Here is a 15,323-nt window from a genome sequence, read left to right as displayed (position 1 = left end):
CATAGGGAGTGGTGGTCTAGTGGACACCATGGCGAGTTCACGGCTACCACAGTTTGAAGATAAGACGTAGGTGGACTGTCATGGATATTTATTAGCCGTTGGCTACTTTTTATGATTGTATATATGGTCAATTGGTTTTAGTCGTTGTATGCATCTTAAACGTCTTATGAGTCTAGAGTCTTTAGTCTTATGTTCAGTCTAGCACCTCACATCTGCACTCTCCGTGCACAATTGGAACCTTGACACCCCCATTGTACGTGCGAGTCCTGGGTTTGGAGTTGAGTGTGCTTCCAGCGAGAGTCTGTACTGGTTCCATGCGTTTGGTGAATTCCATGCGTTAGGAGTCTATTGTTGTGTCTTTTGAGTTTACTTTGCTCCATCGCTCTATTGCTCTATTGAGTGTGCTGCTAGCCAGAGTCTGTACTGGTTCCATGAGTTAGTTGAGTTCCATTGAGTTCAAACTTCAACTTCAAAGTCCGCTGTTGTGTCTTTTGAGTTTTCTTTGTTGTATTGTTCTATTGTGTTTTCATTCTGTTGGAGTGAGGTTTCTTGCACAATGCACTGAGGAGCATTGACAATAGAGAGCACAACACACTTTTCTTGCTATAGGTGCTCCCATTTTTAGGCACACCCAATGGGACCTCAAGTGAAGTCTCACTCCGCTAAGTGACATGGTCGAGGAGCTAGCTCGTTCACTCTCTTGTTTGGCCTAGTCTACTGGTCTGGTCTAGCTTGGCCTAGGCCTGGCCTAGTCCACCTTCGCCCTCATCTAGCTTGGTCTAGCTGGTCTTCTCTCTCCCCTTGGTCTAGACTGGTCTTGTCTAGCTTGGTCTAGTCCACCTTTGCCCTTGTCTAGCTCGTCTAGTCTCTCGCCCTAATCTAACCTGGTCAAGCCGAGTCTAATCCTGTGGGTCTAGACTGTCCAGCAAGTTCAAGCGTCTTCTTGCCCAGAGGTTGGGTGCGTCTGTTGCTACTACTGCATGACACATACAAAGCAGCCTAATGATCAACGAAGGCCACTATGGAGTCCCCTGCAGTACTACCATAGGAAGAGGTAGCCTTTCTTACCGAGCAGAAGTCCTTCACCCCTGCTTCCACTACCCTCTCTGGCATCCCTCAACCAGCTCTCCACCACCCGTATGCCCTTCCCAATACACTTTCCACCAAGTGTCTTACAACAGACTCCTGAGAGCAGGCAACAAGGGAAGAGCTAGCAAGCATACTAGCCAAGGTGAACATAAAGTTTTTGACCTTCAAGGGATTCTCCACAGAGGATGCAGATGGCCACGCTAGGAGATTTGTATCTTTCTGTAGAGTTCGTGGCCTCAACATAGAAGATGCCTACCTAGTGCTCTTTCCATCAACCTTGGATGGCTTAGCAGACAAATGGTATAGTCGGATCGCAGAGAACCACTTTACGACTTGGGCAACATTAAGGCGACATTTCTGCGAAGCTTTCAGATCAGGTGATTTTCAAGAGAAGGCTTTCGATGAGCTGGCAAACTTAGTGCTTCAACCAAATGAGACTTTTGCAGAACTCATAACAAGAACAAAAGTCTCTGGTCGCCAAGATTCTCCAGCAACCAGGAGATTTCATGGTCAAGAAGTGGATGGAGAAAGCTCTTTCCAAGACATCTCAACAGATGCTACGACTCTCTGACCTGAGAGGAGTTTGCCACTACCACTACCAAGATAGAGGGAGCAAGGAGGCTATTGAAAGACCCCCCTCAGGTAGAGACCGCCTCAGTTCTCATGGAACGTGCCTCTGGCCCCTTGATTTCTATTCGCACGGTACTCAAAGCATTGAAATTTCAACGAGCTCTTCAAGATGAGAGGTCCTTCTCTCTTCGACATGAGAAGTCTCCACATCAAGACGCTTTGGACCAAATCAAGAGAGCATTACCAGAGCTCCGACTCAACAGGAGTCTAAGCTTGTGGTCTGGTGTAGCTCATGTTGCTCTCGATGGCATCCTCCAGAAGAATGCTGCTCCCTTCGGGCTTATTGCCACTTCTGTGAAAAGTTTGAAGATGAAGACAAAGATTGCGACTACGCAAAATGATTGCAACAACTACAAGAGAGCCTCACCCCTACTCTTCAACAAGGGTTGGCATAGCCTCCAACATGGTTTTTCGCTATGGCCATCCAAATCACATGCCCCCTTTGCTGACTACCCCGCCTATGCAAGGTATTTTCTATCTTAGAGCTTTATCATGCTAACACTCTGTTAGCCCCTCAGAGCTTCTACACATCAACGTCCAACTCCATGCAACAACAATAGAGACCACCTCGCCCTTGTCTCAACCATCCAATCGACCCATTTTGTGCTACAGATGCAGGGAAACTACCAAAGTAAATGTCCTCTTCCCGAAGGGTCTCCCCCTTGCAGACATTGCCATGATGGGAAGGATCACTATAGTAAGGATTGTGATGGTTTGTCCAAAACAACGTGCATCCACATCTTTGTTGCTCCCCTCACTTATTATGGAAGCCCTCGTCTCACTGTGTCCATCTTGGGGTAGAAATTTTGAGGTGTGATAGTGGATGGTGGATCCGTCATCGACGTGATGCCTAAGTTCACTATGTTGGCATTAGGTATGCAACCTACATGGCTCGCTCCATTCATAGTTACTTTGGCAGATTAGAGGAAAGTCTACCCCGTGGACATAGTGGACAAGGTGCCTCTACAGGTACAAGACTTCACCGCTAGCTTGGCTTTTGTTGTGGGTCTTCTCTAGGTCGAGGGCGGCTTCCCTTCCTCATTGGCAGACCATGGCTATGGCACATCAAAGCGCTACATGATTGGAAAAATGACGCGATGTGGATTCATACTCTTGGATCTCCAATTAAACCCATTCGCCTTGAAGGAGGGATATATCTAGTGATCTTTGTCAGTGGAGTACCGGAATTACCTACCTCACCTGACGGGCCAAGGGACGACCTGCTTGAGTGGTTGGAAGCTACGAAGTCTATGCCTTGCTATACAGTTTCTATTCAGTCTTTGCCTAAGGATATACCATCTTCCAATGTTCCTACAGGAGCTGACCCCTGTGTGCTGCCTAGCCTAGCAACAGTTTCGAGGTCACAGAGGCTAATAACTCAGCTGCTCCTTAAGTGGAAGCCTTTGGACTTTGTGACCCTATAAACAACTATAGAATGGGAAAGATATCTCCTTTATAAGATTTCATTCAACCTTGAAAGTCCCCCTTAACCTCCTCTGTGTTTTACTCTTCGACCAAGGCAAAGGTTTGCTCTGTGTCTGATAAACTACCCTTTGACCAGCTTCCACAAGGATGTTTACAAGAAGAGCATGTTGATTTCAATATTAAATCAAGTACCAGCTCATGATGTCTCGAAGCTCCAAGAAGCGATGACGTCTTCATCTGTTGAGACATCCTCGTCAGTACCATTTCTTCACCCAGTCAAGGAAGTCAACCTTTGTGACCGTGATAACCCTCAACCCATTCTTTTAATTGCTTAATTGTGGAATCACCTTGTGCTGCTTGACTAAGTAATTTCTTTTATGCACTCTTTCAAGGACGTTTTTGCTTGGTCTTATTAAGATTTGGAAGGGATTCCACTAGAACAAGGAGTCCACATTGTCCCTGTCACCAGGAGGTGTATTTTTCCTGTTGCCTTCCGTAAATAAGTACGTGCAAAATGCAGATATGACAGGGAAAACAGTTGATGCGAGTGCTGGAATGAACACTCATGGAGCACCACTGCTACAGGCACCTGTTTATGATAATGTGGCTCCTTTGAGTCAGCCGAAGGATTACAAGGAAGGTGGGCAGGGAGTGAAGTTTGAAACTTTCAGAGGAACTGAGGACCAATTAAAGGCTTTGACCTTTATACAGCAGTTCGATGCAGCTTATGCTAGAGGCAACTTCACGGAATCTTCAAAGATACGCAAGGCTGCCACTTTCTTGAAAGGGAATGTGCTTCAATGGTGGACCGCATTGTTGAACCAAGGTCAAGCCCCAACAACGTGGGTCCAATTCAAACAACTTTTTGCGCTTGCATGGTTGACAAACACTTTTGAAGTGGATGTGATGACGGAATGGCACGAGTTGAATGCTAAACAGTGTGCAGATCTGGAAGAGTACAATAAATGGTTTTGGGCCGCACTGTTGCCAGTCACCTCTTACAGGTTTGTGCCTTTGTCAGAACAAATTGAGAAGTACTGTTGCGGATTGCCCAAGAAGATCAGGGACTATTGCACAAAGACTACTGTCATGAATATGTTTCAGTTGATAGAGAATGTAAGAGTGGCCAACAATCTGTCGAAGGGAGATTCCGATGGATTTAATAGCCACAAGAAAGGGGCCCAGGGCAAACAGTTTTCAGCCAAGGGCAATGTTGCAGCAAAGCCTTCTGAGTCTCCTGCAAAGAAGCCCTCCACTCAAGAAGCTGATACGTCCAAGAAGCAGTCTAAATCTTCTTCGGAATGAGGACAAGGACAAAAAAGGCATTTTTCTGGCAAAACTTTTCAAGAACGGAAAGCTCTTAGGGAGGCCAAGAAATGCTACATTTGTGAACAGGAAGGACACTTTGCAAATGAGTGGCCACAGAAGAAGTCACAGGATAAGGATGACAAGTCAGACCATAAAGGGAAGAAGCCAAAGCCGAGTGCAGGACTTGTTCCAGATTTGGTTGGAGATCAGCCAAACACAGATGCCACGGAGCTGTGCAGAGCTTGGGGCAAAGTTAGAGACAAGACAGTGCTGGTTTTCTTTGATCGAGGAGCCCGTGCAAATTTCATATCACCAGAATTGGCATCAAAGGTGGGCATTCGTGCAGAGGAGATGGGTATGACAGGCGAAGCAGGTTTGGCATGCCCATGACATTCAGACCGTGTTACTCCCCTTCTGGGAAAGCTTCGTCTGCACATTCAGAGCTATGTGGATGCGGAAGAATTTCATATTATGCCGCTTGAGGGCTGTGATGTGTTATTTGGTATCCCATGGTGTTACAGGTTGCATGCTATGGCGGATACTTACAACAAAAAGATTACCCTTGTACATAGAGGAAAGACTCATGTCCTTGATGTAAAGCTTAAAGGCGAGTCTGTTCCAGTTGTTTCTGCTTCTGCTATTTCATCTGTAATAAAGAATCATCTTTCTGTGTACTTGAGGTTTGCAAAAGAAGTACCTCAAGTCGTATCTAATTTGTCTACCTTAGATATAGACAAGTCAACTTTTTTGAGTGGTTTCAGTGATTGTTTTTCGGACTCTTTGCTAGGGGAGTTACCTCCTGAGAGACCTGAGGATCATACTATAGATCTTGTGCCAGGTTCTAGTCCACCGAATAGACCACCATACAGGGTTAGTGCAGCCCAGCAGAAAGAGATTATGAGTCAGGTCAACGAGCTTTTAGAGAAGGGGCTGATTCAGCCCAATTCATCCCCTTTTTGTTCGCCTGTACTCTTAGTGCAGAAGAAGGATGGTTCATGGCGCATGTGCATTGACTATCGCGCCTTGAATAAGAATACTATCAAGAACAGGTTCCCCATACCGAGGATAGATGACATTCTTGATCGGCTTGAGGGAGCGTCATTGTTTACAAGAATAGACCTAAAGAGCGGGTATCATCAGATACGCATTAGACCAGAAGATGTCCATAAGACTGCGTTTAGGACAACATTTGGTCTCTATGAGTTTCTTGTCATGCCATTTGGTCTCACAAATGCTCCTGCCACATTTAATAGAATAATGGACATAATTTTTAGACCACATAGAAACTTCGTGGGTACGTTCTTTGATGACATGATTGTCTACTCAAAGTCTGAAGAGGAGCATAGGGATCACTTGACCGCAGTTTTCAATGAGCACTATATGCTTAAGAATGACTTTCTCATGATGCATGTAAAGTTATGCGTTACTAAACAATTACGGCCAAAGATTTTGATGGAAAGTCATGCTCCACCTTATGCTAGGCATCGTGGAATTGATGCGACAGTGAAAGGGGTTGAGGCATTCTTCTATTGGCCAGCTTTGCGTCAATATGTTGACACATTTGTAAGATCATGCTTAGTATGCCAAAAAGTCAAATTTGACAGACAAAAGCAACCGGGATTGTTGCAGCCATTGCCGATCCGTGATAGGCCATGGGAAAGCATAGCAATGGACTTTATCTTTGATCTTCGAAGGACGCAAACATGCAATGATGGGATTTGGACTATCATTTGTAGGTGCAGTAAGCAGGCCCATCTCATTCCTGTGAGGAAGAAGATAAAGCCAGAACACATGGTTAAGATATTCATGAGCAATATCTTTAAATATCACGGGATGCCTCAGTCAATTGTCAGTGACAGGGAGCCACGTATGACGAGTCTTTTCTGGAAGGCATTGTTTGAGAACATGGGCACTATGGTCAAGTTCTCTTCTTCGTTTCATCCGCAAACTGATGGACAGTCAGAAGAGGCAAATTCTACTGTCTTGGACCTACTCAAATGTTGTCTCAGAGCACAAGGCAACTTGGGAACACCATCTCCCATTGGTTGAATATGCTTACAATAACACTGTGCATACATCAACAGGTAAGGCACCATTTGAGATAGTGGAAGGAGGAAAGAAAGTCCCACCCATTTTGCAGACTAAGGACAAGATATTTGAGGCTGACAAGTATGTGCAAGATATGGAGGAAACATATAGGAAGATAAAGATTGCTCTTGAGAAGACTTAGGCTAAGCAAAAGAAAGCTGCTGACTGTCACCGTCGTGAACTTGTATTTTCACTTGGTGATTGGGTACTATTGCGCTTTGAAAAGGCCAAGTTAAGGAAAAGGAAAGGCAAGGAACGCTTGTTTCCTAAGCTTAGTATGCGATATTATGGTCCTTTTCAGATTTCAGAAAAGATCAGCGATGTAGCTTACATGTTAAAGCTACCAGAAGGCTGGAAAATACATAATTCTTTTCATGTCAGCCTTCTAAGGCCCTTTGTTGGTGATGCGCCAGAGAATATGCTTGATGAGGAACAACCCGAAGTGGAAGAATTGGATGAAATCCTTGTTCTTGAACAGATATTGGCACAGAAAGAAAGAAAGGTTGCAAGACGCTATTTGGTGAAGTTCAAGAACTATCCATCATTAGATGCCAAATGGATGGAAGAGTCTGAATTGCTTGATTCACCTCAGCTATTGCAATTGTATCTTTAAGCTTTCAAATGGAACCCACAGTGACTTGATGCAGCCTTTTTGGAGCAAGGAAAGAGCATGGTTCATAATGCTCAAGAGAGTAGTTAAGCAATTGTATCTACTCTTTCCATACAGAATTTAGCTAGAGAAGTTTGTGCTCAAGAGTACACTAGAAGACTTCTATGCTTGATATATGTGTCGTAGCCAGGTTGGTGGGATTGTTTAATCGTCCAATGCTACATTTTCGGAAGCATGTATATCTTGGATTTCCCATCATAGAATATATGTGATATCAGGAGATATCTGCATGTATTATTGGCATGCAAGCGAGGTCGCTTGCAGTATTTCAAGGGTGGGGTGTGTCACCAGGAGCTGTATTTTTCCTGTTGCCTTTCGTAAATAAGTATTAGATTTATTTATTTTATTTTTACTTGTTTGTCCCAAAACCCTTGAAAAGGTGCAAGTGGACATTGCATGGCCAATGTGAAACGGTTGCAGCCAAATGGGTTTCTCACATCGGGGATCTAGGTTGGTCAGGCAGGGACTGCCCGGGCGAGTTAGCACTGAATTCTGATGAGTATGGAAGCTCGTGTGCGCCAAACTGGAATTTGGGCCACTCGTCAAGTCACTGCAACTTTTTAAGTTGAAAGGGGCCAGTGAATTAACCCACATTATAGATGTTGGTCAAATGGTAGTCTTCAATGATGGTCAGGAGACCGATAGGGACGCCATGGAAGCATCTCCTAAAATTTATGAAACTGCTATTTTTGATCGGAAAATGTGTTCGCGTCATTAGCTCTGGAATGACAAGGGGAACATTTTATTGCTCTGCTGCCAAGTCAACTGACGCACCAGTTGAGATATTTTTAGCAGGGAAAGCCCAAACTCGGAAACTGGGCGACGTGTTAGCCTGTGAGCGATTCGGCCACTCTGGGAGGCAAAAACGAGCTGCATATCAACAAAGGGGGCGCCATTTTCAGCCTGAGGTGGATTGTAGCAGGTACAGAAGCTATCGAATGCTTACCTTGCCTTCTATGCACAGTATGGTGACGGGAGTGATGCCCCGCACGCTACATAATGCTCTCTTTCTCCCCTACGTACAGTATGTTATGCCCCAATAGTGGGCTTCTCATTTGACCTATGTACAGTTCTGGGGGTTTATGCGCGTTTGCCAAGGCAAGAGCCTTCTGAACAGGAACCGGATTAGCTAACTTATCCCCCACAGGTACGCACAGTTCCATCACGAAAGATTGCGAGTTTGGAGAGTTTTCTCGCGTGAAAACTCGTCCAATTCACAGGGGAACTGTCCCATTGCGTGCGGGAGCCCTTGGGACACGCGTAGGCGTGTTCGCTCCGCTAAAAACGATCCGAAACAGGGAATTACAGCCTGCTGTGTTTTTTTGCGGGTTTAGGCTTAAACACCTAAACTGCAAGGGAACATCGGGGGAGCCTCGTGAGAGCCTTGGGATGCGTGTATAGGCTTTTGGGCTCCCGGCAGTGAAAAACAGAGAATTACAGCCCGGTGAATTTCTGTGACAGCTCACCAGAAAGCTTCCAGATATCGAGGGAATCCGTCCTAGACAGGTGTTTTTGACATACAGGGGTTTTTGCACCGTTATGCTGTCGAAATCCGGTCGAAAACCTGCGTTTTCAGCCCTCGCCAGGTTTGAAAAGCTTGGTGAAAGCTTGTGCTAAGTGGTCGGATCGTCTACCTTAATTTGAATAAAGAAATACCGAAAGGGGTGCCAGTCTTTGGGGCCTACAGGGTGTCGGTCTCGTGTGTGCAGTGACATTCTAGTCGCTGGACGCAACTGTGTTCTCTTCCCTTCTCAGTGCTTTGTGTAAAGTTAACAGGTAATTGAAATAGTACCGCCCTCTACGTTGTATAGGCCGGTTATCTCCCTAGATCACTATCATCGTGCTGGTGGAAGATAGCTCAAACTGGAGCGCACGGCCCGTGAGGGTGGACTAGGCAGCAACACCCAAAGTGTACTATCGCGATGTGGAAAGAGCTGGCATCAGCCGAAGAACCCGAAGCCGAACCTGCTGTGCCATGGGGCAGTCCCACAGACATTGACGCTGACTCTCCAAAGGATGGTCGCAAGCTGCATAGGCTGTCGAAAGGCCAATATGTACCAGCCAGCTCCCCACTGTTGTAGATCTGTGTGCAACTAGCCACTAGAACAAGGTGACTCGCCTCGATTGTCTGGAGTCCCACAACCGCTCCCAAAAGCCTGACAAGAACTTAGCTGTGAGACCCTCGTCTTGCCAATGAAGTGCTGCAGCAGGACGAGGCTCTCTCCGTGCTACAAGTATGTGTCTCCCCAGTCGAACAGTGTATTGAAAGAAAGGGATCCTGGGTGGTCGGTTGAAGAGAGGAGCTCTCTCCAAAACCACTCTCCAAGGTCCCACTGCACTCGTGCCGGAGGGCAGCTCTCCCAAGCCCAAAACCTCTAGTGGCTTGTCTCAAGGTCTGTTGGGTTAGCATCTGTGACACAAGTCCTCCCACAGAGGCCCACTACTCGTATCATGTGAAAACAACACTCTGCAACCTGTGGAGCCTCTATTGAGACTATGTGTAGTTGACCCTCACTCTGGATCTCAAAGAACATGGGGGGTACGGACTTGGAGGAAGCACAAACTGTGATGAGGACCTCAAGTTGCGTGAAGGCCCCCATCCATCTGGGCTGTCTCTAGAGGGGTGAGCCACTCAGCTGGTACAACCTTTGTAATGTCGTGGCACATGCTCTGCACCCCTCTCATGCCCCGTAGTTGGATGCTTTGTACCTCCTTTGGCAAACTTGAAAACTGAAGCTAGTCGCCTAGAGTGCAGGTTGGCCCCTCTGCCATGGGACCCTAAGGAACATGAGGCCTACTACCAGCCAAGTGGCCTCTCTGAGTGCTAACCATGGGGTTCCAAACAAGGGACCGACTCCAGCGCTCCTCTGTGCAAGTGGACTGGTGCTGCTCCAAGCCACTCCGTCGCTGCTCCCAAGAGCAAAGCAAGCTGGCACAAAATTGATCCTCTAGTCTCCTGCTCAGACCAACTCTGCGCATCTTTGTAAAGATCCGCCTGATGGAAGGTCTCCAAGGGCCTCTTGCATGAGGCACCCAAGCTCTAAGCCGCTGAAGCAACAACTCCTTCTAGGACTCCTCCCTTGGAAGCAGTCCTTTGACAATAAACTTTCCAAGAAGGGCTCTACTATGCTGTGTTGGGTGTATGATCCCAGCCCCCCCTGAGAACATGGTAGAGTGATGACTTGCAAGCAGAGTTACCGGGGAACGCCCCCTAGCCTCCGTTCCGGCGTTCCGGGGGGCAGTTCCCTTCCCGAACGTTCCGAACGTTCCGAAACGTCCTGGAACGTCTGACGTTTCGGGTGGCCAGTGCAAACCGGAACGGCCGTTCCGGAACGTTCCGGAATGCCCCTGGAACGGCCAACGGCTACAAACAAATTTGGCAAAAATTGAAAAAATTGAAGTAAATGTTTGGGCTTCTGTTTGAAGTGTGCAAGGCCTCAAGGACTCATAAAATGCACCCCTCTCCCCCTTTCTCTCCACAAGCTAATCCTCAAGGCTCAAGCTCTCTCCCTCTCACACTCTGAAGACTCACTCTCTCTCAAGACTCACTCTCTCAAGGCTCAAGGCTTCAAGCCTTCAAGCTCTCTTCCTCTCCCTCCCACTCTCTCAAATCTCTCCGTCTCCCTCTCACTCTCTCTCGTCTCTCTCTCTCTCTCTCTCTCATCATCTAGTCATAGCAAGGTTGAATGGTCTTTAGAACGAGTTTTTTGTGAGTATTAGAGTCAAAGCACTCTAATACTCCTTGTATTTAAACACAAGGAGCTAAAAAATGCACTATTTGGGTGTTTTTTATACCTCCCGTTCCGCGCCGTTCCCGTTCCGGACCCCTAGCCGTTCCCCCGTTCCGCGGGGATCCCGTCGCCGTTCTCGTTCCGCGTAACTATGCTTGCAAGGTTACTTTGGTCCGGGCTAACTGAGTGTCGCGCCTTGACCAAAGAAAGTTCCTGATCAGCCTTTCTAACTGGCTGATGCAGGAGCTCGAGAATATCCAGCAAGAAGTGATGTACCACATAGTTGCCAACAACACTTGGTTGGCCACTACAACTCTGCTTGTCAAAGGGAGCCGTGCTGAACTCCAATGTAGCAACTTCTCTTGATGGAGAGGAGGAGGGGAGCAGTCTGCTGTGCAGGGGACAAGTCCAAGCCAACATGACAACCCAAGTAACGAAATGCAATCCATGGGGAATCCATCCGAAACCCTCACCTGGCAACCAATCATGTGTAGGAGCACTGCCAACCTAGAAAGCAACTGTCTTTCTCCAGTTGATGAATGCGTCCGATGCACAACATAACACCTCAAGAGCATGCTCACATCTGTGCAGATTGGCCTCTTGGCTCTCCAACTTCAAAGCTGAGTCGTCGGCAAACGCAGCGTCAAGAAGGTCATCTGCCCTAATAGGGAGCTCAAGACCTCGCAGGCCAACCTGCTGAGAAGTCAAAATCTGCTCATCGCCTCAGCATAGAACAGAAAGCGGAAGGGGGCAAGAGAGCAATCTTGTCTGACCTAACGCGTGAGCAAGAAACGCTCCCCTTTCCCCCTGCCAAGAGCACCTAACTGTGCTTACGCTTGCAGAGAGCTGACACACCTTTGATTCAAGCATCTTTGAAACCCATCATGCGTAGAGTGTCCTTCAGGAAGTCCCAGTCAACTGTGTCGTAGGCCTTCTCAAAGTCGAGAAGGAGTATCACCAAATCCTCTCCTCGGAGACGCGCAAGGGCAGACGCCTTCCAAAAAGTGAAGATGTTGTCAAGGATACTGCGCTTCTTGAGAAAACCTGTCTATGTCCTTGTATAATGCTCTCTAGTAGTGGTTGAATCCTTAACTTAGAGCCTTTGCTAGAATCAGCGTCACCATGGAACGCGTTTCGGCAGGTAAGGACAGGTGAAACGTTTCGGGCCTTGAAACGTTTCGCTCACCAAGTGAAACACAAACCGTTTCATTAACAACAAGTTACCGTAGTTTTAGTTTCAAAGTCGGTAAACGCACGTTTCGGTTTCACGTTTCACTGTGCTCTCATTTTGGACTTAAACGTTTCGTGGTGAAACGCCGCGTTTCAGGATGAAATGTTTCGGTCTTGAAACGTTTCGCGGTTACGTTGGCTAGAATTTGTAGGATGAGTTGAGAATGGTCGCCACTGTAGAATCTCATCCAAGGAGCCTCCCTCCTTGGGGATTAGGTAGATCAAGCTCTCACTCATGCTGTCATGCATCTCACCAGTGTGCAAAATGTATTGGAATGCGTTGCAAAGATCTGAACCAAGCAAGTCCCAATTCTCCAAGAAAAAGCTGGGAGTCAAACCATCCTCCCCTGGACAACTACCTCGGGGGAGTGCTCTGAGGGCCTCATAGAGCTCATCTAGGTGGAGGGAAAGCTCAAGACTTTGTCACATCTCCTCGGTAATGAGGCAAGACATCTGTGCCCAAACCTGCTCTTTGCATGCATCCTGGCGCTCTGACTGAGGCTTATTTGACAACAGATCGTGTCAGTAGCAACTGCACGCATATCCTTAGGCTCTGAAGCAACTGATCCGTTGGGTCTCTTCAACTGACTAACACTGGTGTGCGTATGGCGAGGCCCCACTCTCTCAAAAAACTCCTCGGTAACTTTGTCACCCACGTGGGTCTGCTAAGATGTGTGTTGATGAAAGGCAAACTCATGACGCCGCTCCTCAATGCTAGTCAACTCCTGCCTAGATTGCTGCATCTGCTCCTCCAACCATGGACTGTCTGGATGTTGCTCTTGCATCCTATGTAAGGAGACAATGCCCCGTGGAAGACGCTTCTCCTCCTTCCTGGCTACAGCCAAGCGAGCTGTAGACTCCGGAAGGAAGAAGCGACTAAGCTCTGCCAGCCATGAGGCCACTATACCAGCAGGGGTGTCCTGCATGTCCGGGCCCTTTGTCCAAAGTGCCTTGCCCCCCCCCCCCCCCCCCCCCCCCCCCCCCTCTTTCTGTCTGTGTGTCACAGTGAGAATCATTGACGCGTGGATAGAAAAAGTAGTCCCTGCCAGGATGCCAACAGACTTCCCCATGTCAGAAATATGGTCAATGACGATCTATCCGTGATGGATTCACTCCTCCTGCCTTGCTGTCAAAGTGAGAGAAAGATAGGGTTGTTTGGGGTCTCAGAAAACCTGAGTGCTGCCAAACATCAGAAACCCTCATAGTCATGACTCATACATAGCCGCTTCCAAGCTGCCAACTCAGCCCCGTGCATTGTAGCATGGCTAAATCTTGTGAGAAGGGTCCTCCAACATGTTGAAGTCTCCCCCAACACCACTGCTCTGCATGCGGCAAAGACTCAACAACATGAGTCCAAAGCTCTGTATGTGCACTTGCCACATTGGGCGCACTGAGCTCTGCCTGGCACAATAATACTTGTACCCACAATGGCTTGCTGCCAAGAATCCGCAATAGTCATACATACCCCTTCCTGGATACCTCAAGGTCAAATGCAGCTGACCAAAACCTCTCAAACCGACCACGCGAAATCTGACCACATCGTCTAGTGTGGCTCTCGCACAGATGATGCTCCTGTAGCATAAGAATATCAATCTCACCACCCACAAGGCACATCACTGAAGCTCCCGATGTAACCGACCCCTCTGACACTGGAACTGGAGCCCTAATCCTTGCACATTCCATGAGACGATCCTCATGGAGTCAGTAAGAGAAAGCATATGTTGCAACAGGAGCCAACCTTGCTATCTTTGAGGCTGGTTTGGATGGGGAGTAATCCGCATCCGAGTGACCTCTAAACAAGCGAATCTGAAGTGATTGTCCCACCTAGGCCTAGGCTGAGCGTGCAACCCGTAGGGCTACATCTTTTGTTCAAGAATCCTCATGTACAAATACATAGCAAGGGGGGCTCTGAGTATCAACAAACAAATGCACCACAATGTGCCTGCAATGTGCTGCATCCGACGGCATCACACTGAACTTGGCTAAAGGCCAAAGTGTCTGTACCAGGTATGTCACCCCTAGGTCCCCCGTGTGGTGTGAGAACTCAGTGACCTGGACGGAGCCAGTCAAGAAATGTGTGTAGAGTCCACTTTGTAGGATCCTTGCCACACACAGCAGAAAGGAGAAACCTACCGCTCCGTCGAGAGCATGAGTGCCTCGGGCTGCTAGAAAGAGGATGTGGACTCCAAAGCAAACCTCCTCCAGGTTGGGAGAAGAATCACCTAGGAAGCATGTGAAGCTGTAGTTGAAGAAGTCCCATCGGCTACAAATGTCAAAGCTAGTCAAACCCCGAGGGATTGTTGCAAAAGGAGAGGTCTGAACCAGAAGAGGTGACCTCAGATGGGGCTGTCCCTCCCGAGCCATGCGACTCATAGCGAAAGCACCACCGTAGATTGTGTCGCTGAAGATGTGTGCCCTGTAGGCCCCACCAAGCGACACCCTGTAGGCACCAAAGACTGTTGCTCCTTTCGGTATTTCTTTTTTCCTATTGCAAATAGATGATCCGAACACTTTCACCTCACTGTCACCAAGCTGTCCAAACCTGTCCATGGCTGTAATTGCAGGTTTTTGACCCAATTTCGCCAGCGTAACGACGCAAATCCTCTGTAGGTCAAAAGTACACATCAAGGACACTTTCTCTTGCCATTTGGAAGCTTTCCAGTGGGCTGCATGTCAATTTCAGCGTGCAGTAATTCCCTGTTTTGTCACTGTCAGGTGCCAAAAGCCCTGTTTAAGCTTCCCAAGGCTTTCTCGAGGCTCCCCTGCCGATATCTTGCTGTCTAGGCGTGAAACCCTAAACTTGCAAAAAAACACAACAGGCTGTAATTTCTGTTTTGGATTGTTTTGGGCAGAGCGAGCACGTCTACGCGTGTCTCAGATGCTCTCGCATGCAATGTGACATTTCCTCTTTGAAACAGATGTGCGTACCTGTGGGGGATTAACAATTAGCTAATCTTGTTCCTGTACAGAAGGCTCTTGCCTTGGCAAACACGCATAAAACCATTGTACATGGTCATTTGAGAAGCCCAACTAGTGGGACATTACCATATGTGCAAACGGGAGAGAGAGATGCGCAAGAGCAAATCGTTGCGCTACATGAGGCAAGGGAGAAGGCAAGCTTTCCCTTAAAGCTGTGATCATCTGCACCCACT

General features: G+C 47.6%; 1 protein-coding gene across 2 annotated transcripts in view; it reads left to right on the top strand.

The window, feature by feature from the left end:
• The window catches only part of LOC147446904 (callose synthase 9-like), a 146,392-nt gene that overhangs the window by 112,739 nt on the left and 18,330 nt on the right, over positions 1 to 15,323 (top strand). The gene's annotated exons all lie outside the window — the stretch shown is intronic.

This window comes from Adiantum capillus-veneris, chromosome 11 (genome assembly GCF_014529385.1).
Source record: "Adiantum capillus-veneris isolate H3 chromosome 11, ASM1452938v2, whole genome shotgun sequence".
Classification (NCBI taxonomy): Eukaryota; Viridiplantae; Streptophyta; class Polypodiopsida; order Polypodiales; family Pteridaceae; genus Adiantum; species Adiantum capillus-veneris.
Note: the sequence above shows the minus strand (reverse complement) of the source record. Positions and strands in the feature narration are given on the sequence as shown.